Source organism: Ambystoma mexicanum, chromosome 10 (genome assembly GCF_040938575.1).
Source record: "Ambystoma mexicanum isolate Mex_15411 chromosome 10, UKY_AmexF1_1, whole genome shotgun sequence".
NCBI classification, from domain to species: Eukaryota; Metazoa; Chordata; class Amphibia; order Caudata; family Ambystomatidae; genus Ambystoma; species Ambystoma mexicanum.
This window is the reverse complement of record NC_090932.1, coordinates 1,236,603,003-1,236,615,824: the sequence shown is the minus strand read 5'-3', so window position 1 is coordinate 1,236,615,824 and position 12,822 is coordinate 1,236,603,003. Positions and strand designations below refer to the sequence as shown.

Genomic DNA, 12,822 nt, shown 5'->3' with positions numbered 1-12,822 from the left:
GCCACTTGTCCCCCTCGCCGAGGCACTCCTGGAAGCGGCGTCAATGGTTGCCTTCCCCGTCCTCGTCGGATGATGTCTCTGTGAGGAAAGTGGCTTGCCCCACTAAATCCTAAATCCTCTACTACGCAGGAGTGGGAGGCATTCTTGGAGAAAATATTGGAGATTTTTCAATCTCAGGGCACTGCCCCGTCCGCGCCTTCTGTTGAAGCCGGCGGGGAACAGTTTTGGTCCGGCGCTCGCGCGCCTTCGGGCCTGGGCGGTCGGCACGATAAGCATCGGGAACCGTCGAGGTCCCATTCGGAAAAGGCTCAGGTAGATCGCCAGAGACGTGCCCGCTCCAGGTCGAGGTACTCGTCCCCGACGAGACCGTCGAAGCCTGGGAAGGTGTCGAGGAAGGTGTCGACCCCATCGGTGCCGTGCCCGTCGAGTGGGGCTGTCGAAGCCTTACCCTCGACCAGGCCCCCAGAGCCCTCGGCACCATTGTCGACGTCAGCACCCTCAACGCCATCGGGCCTACTGGTCTGAATTTGCCCTTAGAGCTGTGGATCCTCCGAGAAAGGCTCTGGCTTAGATTGTGAGGCCACCTGTGGACTCCAGGTCTACTCCTGTACCTAGGAGGGAGTACTTTCACTCTCTTGAAGATATTTATGAGGATGAGGAGGGATCTGAGGTGGAGCCTTTTGATCCTCTTGATGTTCCTGAATCTCCTGACATGGGTTTCTCTGAGGACAGTCAATTGGACGATCTGCGTCAGTCTTTACATGACACCACTGGCCTGGATACCTCTCCTGAGATGGAGTGTGGCAGGCCAGAGCCTGGGGCTAATGCCGAGTCCTCCTATAAGAGGTTGATGTCGAGGGTTTCAGAGTACCTAGGGTGGTCCGGCCCTCCAGTTGAATTCGGTCAGGAAGACCTGACTGACATTTTAGATCTGTGTCCGTCCACTGACTCAGTGTTGCCTTTTCATGTGGCTTTACAGAAAAGGGTGGCTGCTGCTTGGAACACCCCGTCTCTTCTGGCGGTCAACAAGTCATTGATTAAGAAATACCACCCATCCTGTAGCAACCCCAGCTACCTATCCACTTACCCTACTCCTGAGAGTTTGGTGGTTCAGGCGGCCACGACCACCTTGAGGCAGGCAGCGTACTCAACCATCCCTCCAGATAGGGACGACAAGCGCTTCGATGGATGGGCACGCAAGGTATTTTCCGGCTGGGAGTATGGCCCTTAAATCGACCAACTCCATCTGTGTCTTGGCCAAATATTCGCACACTCTGTGGAATTGTGTCTCTCTAGCGGCTGAGCATGTTCCTGAAGGGGAAGAAAGGGATGGGTTCCTTGCTATTGTGCAGGATGGCAAGGATGCCATGTGTGAATCCCTTCAGTCTGCGTTGGACACGGCAGACAGGGTCAGCCGGTCCATGGCTGCGAGCACCGTGATACGCAGGTTTTTGTGGTCGCGGAAGTCGGGCTTTGCACCGGACGTGAAGGCCTGTCTTCTCAACATGCCCTTTGATGGCTCTCATGTATTTGGCAGCAAGGCTGACGAGCGCCTTGAGAGGTTGCAGACCTCCAAAGCAGCTGCGAAATCTTTGGGAGCAGCCGTGCGTCAACCTCTGCCTTTTCATCCTAGGGGACATCAGTGGAGGGGTTCCTTTTGTTACTACTCTTTTAGTAGAGCGAGAGGAACGGCCAAAGGGGCCACCGTAAAACTACCCGTGGTGGATGGGGAAGAGGTGAAAAAGCCGCTCAAGCAGCTGCCTTTTTGCATTCAGGTGCTGCCGCTCCAAAACAGCTATCGGGCCAGGTCCCATTGTTCGTCGGTTGGGGGCAGACTGTCTCAGCATCGCGAAGAGTGGTGAGCCATTACTTCAGATGTGTGGGTTCTGGAAACAATAACCCACGGCTACTGCCTACCCTTTCTAAATCGGCCTCACAACAATCCACCGGGCACACTCTCTTTGAAGTTTCTGGATCTGCTCCTGGTGCAGGAAATCTTGACCCTGCTGGAGAAAGGCCCTATAGAACTAGTGCCTGTGGCGGAAAGGAACAAGGGATGGTATTCCCCATATTTTTTGATTCCCAAGAAAGACAGAGGACTGAGACCCATCTTGGACTTGCGTTGCTTGAACAAGTTCCTCGGGAAGGACAAGTTCAAGATGGTCACTCTTTCTCAGGTCCTTCAGGCCCTTCGACTTCAGGATTGGTTGGTGTCATTGGACCTACAGGATGCTTATTTTCATGCGCCGATCCATCCAAAGCACAGGAAATATCTGAGGTTCGCCGTTGGCAGTTCACACTTTCAGTTTCGGGTCCTGCCATTCGGGTTGACCTCCGCCCGAGGGTCTACACCAAGCTCATGGTGGTGGTGGCTGCGTATCTCAGGATAGGGGGGGTTCACATCTACCCCTACCTGGATGACTGGCTGATCAGAGAGAGTTCTCCCGAACAAGCCTTGGATCATCTCAGTCTCACCTGCCACTCCCTTCACAAGCTGGGCTTCTCCCTCAATTTCAAGAAGTCACATATGACACCTTCCCAACAGCTCCAGTAAATCCGGCGGTTTTGGACACGTCCTTGGGGAAGTGCTTGCCACCCAGGGTGAGGGCTCATCACATTGTCCAGATGGTTGACAAATTTCAACATGCACAGTCTTCCTGCTTTCGAATTCTTAAGGTTGCTTGGCCTCATGGCATACTGCATTTTTCTGGTGCTGGAGGCCATACTGCGGATGAGATCCCTTTAATGGATGCAGTGGTCCCAATTCTCAGGCAAGATGTCGAATCTCCTTCAGATTCCGCTCAAGGTCTCACGGGATCTTCTGTGGTGGGCCAGTGAAGGGAATCTGATGAAGGAAAAGCCGTTTTGGCAACCGTGGCCGGAGGTGACGGTAGTGACTGATGCTTCCCTCACAGGATGGGGGGCTCACGCCAACGAGCCGACAGCCAGCGGTTGTTGGTCTCTGTCTGAGTCCAGACTTCACATAAATCTTTTGGAGTTGCGAACCATCAGGCTAGCCCTGAAGGATTTACTGCCATTTGTGCGCGAGAAGAGTGTCCTGATCATGACGGGCAACACAGTGGCCATGCATTAACTCAACAAAAAGGGGGGTGTAGGGTCGCTCCCGCTGTGCATGGAGGTGATGCAGCTTTGGTTCTGGGCAGTACAGCAGGGAATCTCACTCTCGGCAGTTCATCTGCCCGGAGGGGAGAATGCGGTGGCGGACGCTCTGAGCAGGCAGAGCACGGTCTCCCACAAGTTGGAGTTGGCTCAGGAAGTCCTTCAGGAGATCTTCACCCTTTGGGGAATCCTTCAAGTGGATCTGTTTGCGACCGGTGCCAAATGGAAGTGCGAGACATATTGCTCAAGGACATTTTCTCCAAGAGGCGCCTTAGGGGACACATTTGTTGTGGATTGGTCATTCCCACTTCTGTATGCATTTCCTCCGGTCTGTGTCATTCCTCAAGTTCTGAGAAAGTTGCGGAGGTTCGGGTTCCACATGATGCTAATTGCTCTGGATTGGGGCAGGGGAGCGTGGTTCCCGGACCTTCTAGAAATGTCCATCTGTTCTCCACGCCGTTTTCCCCACAGAGAGGATCTTCTCTCATGCGAGGGGGCTCGGGGTTCTCCATCCAGAGTTCAAGGCTCTCAACCTTCACGCTTGGTTCTGAAAGGTTGAGATATTAGGATTGGGACCTCCCAGATGATGGAGGTGTTGCTTTCGGCCAGGCGTCCGGCAACCAAATCCCTGTACCGTTGCCGCTGGCATAAGTTTTGCGACTGGTGCAGAGGACGCAATGTCGATCCTTTTCAGTGTTCCATTCTGATGGTTCTTTCTTTCTTGCTTTCTTTGGCCCACAAGGGTCTTCAAGTGGGTACCATTAAAGGCTACCTGGCAGCGCTGTCTATTTTCAAGCAAATTAAAATTCCTTTGATTGCCCAGTTTCTAAAAGGGCTAACAAATATGTTCCCGCCGTCCTCATTTCAGGTGCCAGTTTGGGATCTGAATCTTGTCTTGAAATTCTTAATGGGTGCTCCGTTTGAACATTTGCACTCTTGTCCTTTGAGACTGTTGACCTTCAAGATAGTTTTCTTGATTGCAGTTACATTTGCTCGCAGAGTGAGCGAGTTGCAGGTACTTTTGTCTAAGCCATCCTTTTCTGTGTTCCACAGGGATAGGGTTTTACTGAATGGACATCGTGCGTCCTACTTAGAACATCCGATGACGTCACCCTCGACGGAGGCCTTTGAGGGACATCGATCCAACGCCATTTGCCGCTGCTGAAGATTTTCCGAAGCAGCCCAGCTGTGGACATTACATGTCAAAGATTTTAAATACGTTGGAGGAACATACAGTTGAAAGAACGTTACCAGTTGGTAAGTAACTTGTTCTTCTTTTCCACAGCCTCCCAAGATAACTGGTCCATATTGCTGTTCACCACTGAGTCTGCATATAAAAACTCCATCTAATCAGCTATCCCAACCTCACCAGTTTTGCCATCTGTGTTTTACCTGAAATGTTTCCCAGAAGACCTAATCTTTGAGACCCAATACCCTACAGTGGATCAATGGAACACTAATTTGCAAAACTGTCATAAAACGGCCAAGAAGCATCTGGTGATAGCAAAGAACCATATACAAAAGCAATCAGCCCGGCATAGAGGTGATAATTCTACTAATGCATAGTTGATCTGGTATGGCTGGCTTCTAGCAACCTCCCTAGACACATTGTTCCATCAAAGTTGGTTGTTAGGGAGAATTCTCTGTTAAGGCTAATTTACCAAACCTAGTGAGTCTCCCAGCAGCTTTGCTGGATTTTTGGGGTTTATTTTTTTCTCCTGCTAAGAGTGAGACTCTTTTTCTCCCACTCTTAGGCATGATTTGAGTATGTCCTTTGACTGTGAATGTGTTTTATGGGCTATGGGGTATTTTACTTCATAGGGATTCATGTGTTTTTAGGATGTGTGTTACACAGCACCCCAGTGCAGTAACACAGGGGTGTCATAGTGACCCCCAAACATAGACTCCATACCCTGGGACTGACTACTGTCTCCCAGTGCATGTAAAGTCACCATTGGCTTTACTAGTCTCAAATTGTGAACAGAACCAGTACAAACCATCATTTTGTGGCAGTACTGGTAGGGGTAATTCGATTGCCTCTGGGTCTGTTTTCCAAGGGGGCACTGTCCAGTCCCCCCTTGTCGAGTTTCTGGCTGGTGGCAGTGGATCCACACGAAATATTCCCCCGGAATATTTCCTATGGGATTTTCCCATTGATTCTAAACGCACCACTTTTTGGTGCAATGTTAAAGATGCCCCCGGGTTATTTATTTAATATTTATTTCCCGTTTGAGTCTTTTTGCCAGGACTCTGTTTTAAAATGGCGTTTGTGTTCGCCTCTGAAACTCTAACCCAAGTCGAGCCCTTTGTTCCACTTTTTGGCGGGCTTCTCCACAGAAGCCTTCCCAATGGTGCCACTCTGTCTGCGGTCTACAGGATGTGTGGGAGGGGGATTAGGCACCCTGGACTGAGTTGCCTTAGCAACTGAAGTCGCACTCTTGTGTGATTAGCCCAGTGTGGAGCCGCCCGGCTCACCACTTAGTATGTTTGAGTGACAGCTAGGCTGTTGAATGGGGTTTTTCTGCATAAAAGCAGGGCTTTGGGGACTGGAACTTCAGAAGTCGCCACAGGACCTAAAGAATCCGAAGAGGGGAGAAGCTGAGCCATCTACAACGACGACACCACCGGTGGAGCCCTGCTGTACGAACTCACCACTTCCTCGACGACAGAGGAGATCTTCTTCCAGGAGAGTCTTTTTCCCTTTGAGCTGGTGGGACCAACCAGTTCGCCTTTTTCGCCTTCCTGGAACGTCTCGTGGTCGAATCGCCCGTGCCAAGCACCACGGCGGCCGGATAGCCACGCTTCACCACTACCGCGAATAAAAGGGTCGTACCTTTTAATTGGGAACTCCGCGGCTGGTTTCTTCCCTGGCAGTGCAACGACCTCCAGCTTTCTTCCTCGTCGAGATCATCTCTTCCCCTGGATGAAGCCACGACTTGCACTCGCTGCCAGGAACTGCCACCGCTGGAGCTTTCTCACCATTTCAGGTACTGTGTCCCGCCTGGTCTCCCTTGCAACAGATTGTCCAAGGTGTCCTGTAAATCCTTGACTTTCTAACTGGGTTGACCTCAGACCTGCTAACTTTGCCTTTCTGAACTGATCCAACCTCTTTTTGACTTTTCTGCAAAGACTTTGAGTGCATTTCCACTGTGTGATCTTGGGCACATTCTGCCTTGCTCTCTCCAACAGTGGGCTTGGCCTATGAACTTTTTGCTCTACAGTAGACCCTGCCTTTCTTGACTTGCTGTGGTTTCTTAAAAGCGTTGGTACTGTGTTATTTTCCTACTCTGCCTTTTCTCTCCCTTTTTAAACGAATTATTGGAGTGCCATCTACGGTTACGTGCTCACCTCTGTTTTGCTAAATAAGTGGTGTCTTAACCTAGACTTGTTGAATAATTAATTAGGGAGGTGTATATACTTATAGTGACTGTGTTTGAACTTGCTTGATATATTAGTGCCAGTGTATTTTCATGAGTGTGTTTTTAAATAAATAATTATATACTTTTATACCAAAGCTCTGGTCAGTGTTTGCTTGTTCTACTGTATTTTTAGCCCTATTGCGTATACTCTATATACTGCCTAACTCTTCTTGAGAGAAGTCTGACTGCTCAGCCACAGCTACCAGGTAAATCTGGGTGGTGCAGACTGCCACCTATTGGGTTTACTGCTTACTCCTGTAGTCTTAAACTTTTTGCAGTGGTCCCTAAGGGAACTGCACAGGTTTCTGCCTAACACAGGTTCTTTGGTACCTTTCGGATAGTCCATGGGTTTCAATCAAGTGTCATATGAATTAAAGATTTCAGAGTCCTGGAGGAGAATTCATCCTGCCTTCCACTCTTCCCTTCTCCGAAGGTTCCATCCGGATTGCTTTCACCAACGATCCTGTTCTTGCGCACCTTCCACATTTTCCGGGGGTTCTCCTGAATGCGAGGTAGCTAATTTCCATATTCCAGGAACCGCAGAGGAGTTCTTCAGTACCTGGTGGATTTCAGGGGCTATGCCCCATGTGACAGGACATGGAAACCAGCACGTCATGTTTGAGCCCTTCGGCTAGTGAGAAGGTTCCATGGTCTCCATTTTGGGGGAGGGCATATTGTCATGAGACCACAGTACCAATGCTTCCTCTGGCCTTGTTACACTCTTTCCTGGAACTGTTACACTCTTTCTTTCCTGGAACTGCAAACACGAGGTATAGGTGTTTTCAAAATGGTGGCCTCCATGGAGGGCTCCCAAGATAGTGTTGCAGCTATCTGAATGTGCAGAAGTAAGCAGCATATATAGGAGATGCAGTGAGGAGCAGCTTCACAATGCAGCGCTTCAGCTTTGCTTGTGTGTCAGATATGTGTCCAAGTTGTAAGACTTGTTTTCCATGTATCCTGGCTCCCCTTCCCTGTTCCTTACCTTACTTCCAGCTTGTTTGTCCTCCTTGTGTGTTCTTGGTCTGGCTTCAAGTTCTCCTTTGAGTGTCCTGTAAAGGCTCACCAGCTTGCCCCATATCTCTGCACCCACTCCAGTCAAGGGGACCTGACCATTGCAGCCTGGGGTCCCGACTCCCCAGAGGGTTTTTCTCAAAGCCAGAAATTAGCCCTGGGAAGCCCCCAAGCTGCTTTGTGTTTACCCGTCATGGGCAGCAAGCTGGCATTTGTAGGAATCGGCTCTAACTCTTCACTCCCCATAGACACAAGGGAATATCAATAAGTCAGGTCACTGATAAGTCTCTCCTCCCCAATCTCTCCTCTGCACACCATTTTTCAATTTCGTGGCTTTTGTTTCATGAACAAAGGCATCATTGGGGTTATATTCTTTGCAAGCTTGGTCAAATCTGTAATAAAGTTATAATCACCTAGTTGATTATAGGTGATTATAACTGTGTGTGCTGTGAGGGTCAGGGGTAATGCAATGTGGAGTTTTTGCAGCTCCCTGCACCTCTCCGGGCACAGTGGAGCATTGCTGTAGTTGACAGCCACATTTGTACATATGGTTCTTTGATCTCACCTGAAGCCTGCAATTTACTGCCACTTTTTTGGTCCCAAAACCTCCCAGAGATTTGGCCGTAAGAGTCCATCAGGACATCTGCCTTTTCATCAAGGTTGTCCTAGGGTTTGCTCTTTCGGCAATACAGTTATTTATTGGTGTGTAAGGTATCCTTCCACCGCCTTGGTGTCCACATTGTATGGTGATGGGGAAGGTTTGTTCAAGATTCCAAGGATCGAAATAGGGATTTGATAAGCAGGGGCTCAAAGCAGCTCCTGGTTATTTGCCATCACTCAGTAAGCGGCGAATACCTATGCAGAGCAGGTATCGAGTACTTAGCAATATATAGCAGGCCCTAATTCTTACTTCCACTTGAGATGGTGAAATGGCCCATGATGCCTTAAATGTTTTCTAAATTTGTCTCAATGCCCCTTAAACACTGTCATGTAGCTATGCCTGTATAGAAGCAGTTGGTCTGGGGAGTCAAAAGTAGCTCCTGATAGCTTTCCTGACAAGCTAACCAGTCCCTTTTAGACTAAAATCAGGAGCTTAATAGCTCCAGGTCCTGGGCAGTTCTGAACCCCAAGATCCAGTTGGCAGCACGTGACTTCTTGTTCTGCATTGGGAGAAGAGGATGTTTAATGACCACTAAAATCATTGCTTGGTGCTTTAAAATTTGACTGAATTCTCTGTGCATGATCTATATGAATGCCTCACCTAAGGGATGTTTGGGTCATTGCCCATAGTTATCTAGTGTTTTAAGGTGTTCACATGCAGCACCAGTCCTCAACAATGTTCTCTTAGAAGAAGGCTGTGTCCATTATTCCTTCAAATATAACCGTAGGTCTTAGTCCATGCTTGCCAATGCCCCACAGACATGGACGTTTACTGGATGTTTTGGGTACGCTTCAGTAGACAAATGTCCTGTCTTATAAAACTCAATCCCACTGAAATGTTCAAGTGTAATGGATATTTTGTCTGGGTAGGGCAAGTCTGTGAAGTTCTCACATTTCTAAAGCAAATGTTTTGCATGCAGCACAGCCCCTGCTCTGCCTTGTTCACGTCATGGAGCATAGGTGAGAGCTTAGGCTATCTCCAAAACATCCCATTGCAGTACATTAATACTGCTAAAAAAGTAAAGTTCCTTTTGATCGTCCCTTCATGTTACACCTCCCCTAAGTATAGTCCATTTAACTTAATTTGCCTTCCCCCATTGTGTTAAATCCCCCAAAGACAGAAATAAATCAACCTTCCCCCTAGTACTGTAAACATACCATCCATTATTTGCAAGAATTTGCATTAGGAAGGAGGCATGTTTACATGCTAGTGCGGTCTGACTTAAGTTGCAGTGCAACTTTTCCGATCCACAGTGTTCTGAGCACTGTATATTTCTCAGTTTTTTACTTCAATTCTGTGAATTGAGGGCAGAAAAACTTTCAGCTGTGATAGGTCTTTCATCCTCCTCCTGAAGAGGGTGACTCTGTGATCTCCCACAGGTGACTAAAAGTACACTAAAACATAGCAAATGGGGACAAAGCACTAGAATGGTGCACATCAGTTCTTACAAATAATAACCCCTTAATCTCCCTCAGCAGCCTTGTCACTCACAATACCCTGATGGCATTGGGACTTTCTCAAGGCTCTTCCCTTTCCCCACTACTTGTTGGTATATATGCCAAGACTCTTCATGATCTGCTTCACTCTCTGAATTTAGGGTACTACTAATAGATACCCACCTATGTTTCAAACTTGATAATAATCAATCCCATGGAAAATGAAGGACTGTGCTAACTTAACCTGGGGTCAGTGGTCTGGAACCCTGCGCGACCTGCGACACGGGGGCTACCTGTACATAAACCAGATACATAAACCAGAGGCAGCCCTGTTTTGAGATGGGAATCGGGGGTCTCAGAACTTGACCCCTCATCACACGATATCTCCCAGTACTATTTATGGCCAGTGTTCTCACTTTTATTTTTCAGGACCGCAAGACCCAACATGTACTGCAATGACAGCAAAACAATCAAATGAATGTGAAAACGGTGACTCTGCAAATTTCAAGGACTATGAACCTTACCCACAACCAAACCGTGTTCAGCACACAAGAAAAACCAACAAATCACTACAGAGAAATGAGGAACTACTTCCCGACACTCAGCATGACAGTGAAACGACCAAAGACTACAAACAAAACTATGCTGAATAAAGGGGGAGGGTCTTAAAGTTTGAAAAAAAAAAAGCATTTCACCTGTGTAACTCAGCCCCCGGGGAAAAGACAGCCACAGATTGGTCCCTAGATTCAACTGAGTGCTGGATCCAATGGAAGCGGAAAGGAGGGGCATTTGAATATGGAAGTGCACAGTCTAGAAGGGGAGTGAATGGAAGACGGAGAGGATATTTTTTGGGTGAGGTTAGAAGGCGTGAATGCGGACCAAGAGACCAGAGGGAGGATGGATGGCAGAGGGAAGTGCTGAAGAATTGAAGAGTGCAAGTGAGGTATTGGCAGTGAGAGAAATTGGTACACGTTTGTTAGATTGAAGCAGTGAGTGTTTGAGTGAGAGAAGGTAGTAGTGGAAGGAAGAGTGGGTGACGTAAGCAGAGGAGTGAGGGTAGAAGATAGAGGGAGTGGGTGCTGGAAAAAGAGTAAGGATATTAGAGAGGGGTTAAGGAGAAGCATGTAGGAGAGAAGGGAGGGGTGTGTGAGAATAATGAGGGAGTGTATTAGGTGGGTTGAGAGAGAGGTTAGTAGGAAAGTGTGAGCAGGGCACCATATCCCTGAGTAGCATAATAGGAGGGGTAGGAGTAGTGGGGTGATGAAAGGCGAGAGTATTGGAGTGAGGAAGAGTGAGAGCAGCAGAATAAGAATAGCAGAGTGAGAAGGGGCAAGAGTAATAGAGTGAGGAAGGGTGAGAGGAGGGAAGTCGGAGATGGCGTGAGTGCAGAACATTGTAGGGAAAGAAGGTGAAGGGAGGAAAGGGTTTTTTGGAGTAGAGTAGTAGATGGAAGAGAGGCGTAGTAATATCAGGTACAGTAGTGGAATAGAGTGAGCATGGAGAGAGAACGTACCAGGGTCCGTTCTGTAATTGGCACAATACTTCCAACCTAATTATTTGGGAAAAGATTAGGGAACCCTTAGGAAGTCCTGGCGGGTGAGGGTGAAAAATAGATGAGGCTTTTGCCTTCAGGCCCTCACCGCTAGCCAGCAGGTTTTTAGATGGCAGGCGTTACCTATCTCTAGTTTTCAGTCACCCTGGGAGATTTGGGAAGCATAAGCTAGGGTAGATGGAGTCCACAGAAGTCTTGAGAGCGGTGTACGTGCATTAGTGTCCACACCTCATCCTACCCAGAGTGCTAAAGCAGTCATTTGTTTGTATTTAATAACAACTCTTGAACTGTCTCCTAGTTTCTGTGGATTATTAAGGTAATCTGAGACATTACCCACATTAAAAAATAGATGGACTCTAATGGGTTTAGTTTTAACATTAACAAAACAGAATTCTCCATAGTGTCTATTTCAGTTAAGGTACGGAACAACAGAAACATCTTCCTTCTCTTTTCATTTAATTCTACACTGCAACCAATTTTTTCAAGGTAACAAACAAAGAAGCCTCTTTGACTCCCTGTGTTAATTACCTTAAAAGTCCTACACATATTCCATTTGTCTGATTACGAAGATCTGACCTTTCCTTGTACAACATTATCTAGCCCAAGGCATCACAGGTTCAGAAATTGACTAGTGCAACTCCCTCCATATCGGCTGCACGTAAATATTAAGTTCTTCATTGCACATCCCCCAAAACATTGCTCTGGCAGTGGTAAATACTCCCCCTTTTAAATATGCAACCTCAATATTTAACAAATTACACTGGCTTGCAGTTCAAGCATGCTTTATTCTCACAGTGACTGCATAACCCACAAAACTCTTATCAGAACACATCCAATATCTGAAAGGTCAGATTGTGGGTTACTTGCAGATACAATCATTCAAATCATCTGCCTCTTATTGGTTAAATCAGCCTAGTTTAAATAGAAAATGGCAAGGAGTAAGTTCTTTGGAAGTCAAGACCCCCCCTTGAATGTGTGAGGGAAATTCTGAGAATTAACAGGCATTGCAAGATTTCTTTAATGGTATACCCAGTGGCATAAAAAACTCATTCAGTTGGTGCTCATGTTTGGCTCGATTTACTTTAGTCACTGTACAGTACCAGAAAACTGGAGCGTGTAGCCGGGTAGGTAGCTTATAGTTGTAATGCACAAAGAAAGAAAGTAGACTTTGCAATAGTCCTATAAAGTCCTGGTTGGGAGGGAGATTATAGGGATACCAATGTGCTGTATAGTCTGGGTTTAATTGTTTTATTGAGCACAGCAATAAAGACTTGGTGGCTCAATAATCACAGTGACTTGCCTTTACAGCCTGAGGAGATGGGTGTAGCCCATCTCAAAGGTGCACATCCACACGTTACAAGAGGTAACACACTGTCAGTAGAGTGTAGTGAACTTTGCAGCAGGTTAAATCATGATTCTGTATTTTCTGGAATGCCCCAGATAGTATTACAATAGCATGCCAGGAAGGCGTTGCCTTAAGGCCACCCAGCACCGAGACTGCACATCACAACAACAGATCTCTTACAACATTTGGGTCCAGCCTTATGAAAAACGTTGGTGAGCACTGGTGGAGAGGCTTGAAACCAGCTCCATGACGGATTCCTTTTAGAAATTCCCTGCCGT

At 47.5% G+C, this 12,822-nt stretch overlaps 1 protein-coding gene across 2 annotated transcripts in view; it reads left to right on the top strand.

Moving 5' to 3' along the window:
• Window positions 1-12,822, top strand: part of FBXW8 (F-box and WD repeat domain containing 8) — a 1,779,087-nt gene that overhangs the window by 1,434,932 nt on the left and 331,333 nt on the right. The gene's annotated exons all lie outside the window — the stretch shown is intronic.